This window comes from Bison bison, unplaced genomic scaffold (genome assembly GCF_000754665.1).
Source record: "Bison bison bison isolate TAMUID 2011002044 unplaced genomic scaffold, Bison_UMD1.0 scf7180017864146, whole genome shotgun sequence".
In the NCBI taxonomy this organism is placed as follows: domain Eukaryota; kingdom Metazoa; phylum Chordata; class Mammalia; order Artiodactyla; family Bovidae; genus Bison; species Bison bison.
The window spans coordinates 3,391,470-3,392,050 of NW_011494718.1; the positions used below are offsets into that span (position 1 = coordinate 3,391,470).

The window sequence follows — 581 nt, forward strand, 5'->3', positions numbered from 1 at the left end:
AGATCAAATTGCCAACATCTGCTGGATCATGGAAAAAGCAAGAAAATTCCAGAAAAACATCTATTTCTGCTTTATTGACTAGGCCAAAGCCTTTGACTGTGTGGATCACAATCAACTGTGGAAAATTCTGAAAAACATGGGAATACCAGACCACCTGACCTGCCTCTTGAGAAATCTGTATGCAGGTCAGGAAGCAACAGTTAGAACTGGACATGGAACAACAGACTGCTTCCAAATAGGAAAAGGAGTACGTCAAGGCTGTATATTGTCATCCTGTTTATTTAACTTCTATGCAGAGTACATTGTGAGAACCGCTGGACTGGAAAAAACACAAGCCGGAATCAAGATTGCCGGGAGAAATATCAATAACCTCAGATATGCAGATGACACCACCCTTATGGCAGAAAGTGAAGAGGAATTAAAAAGCCTCTTGATGAAAGTGAAAGTGGAGAGTGAAAAAGTTGGCTTAAAGTTTGGCTTCAGAAAACGAAGATCATGGCATCTGGTCCCATCACTTCATGGGAAATAGATGGGGAAACAGTGGAAATAGTGTCAGACTTTATTTTTCTGGGCTCCAAAAT

General features: G+C 40.8%; 1 protein-coding gene across 3 annotated transcripts in view; it reads right to left on the reverse strand.

Moving 5' to 3' along the window:
* Positions 1-581, reverse strand: part of MND1 (meiotic nuclear divisions 1 homolog (S. cerevisiae)) — a 114,630-nt gene that overhangs the window by 102,124 nt on the left and 11,925 nt on the right. The window lies entirely within an intron of this gene.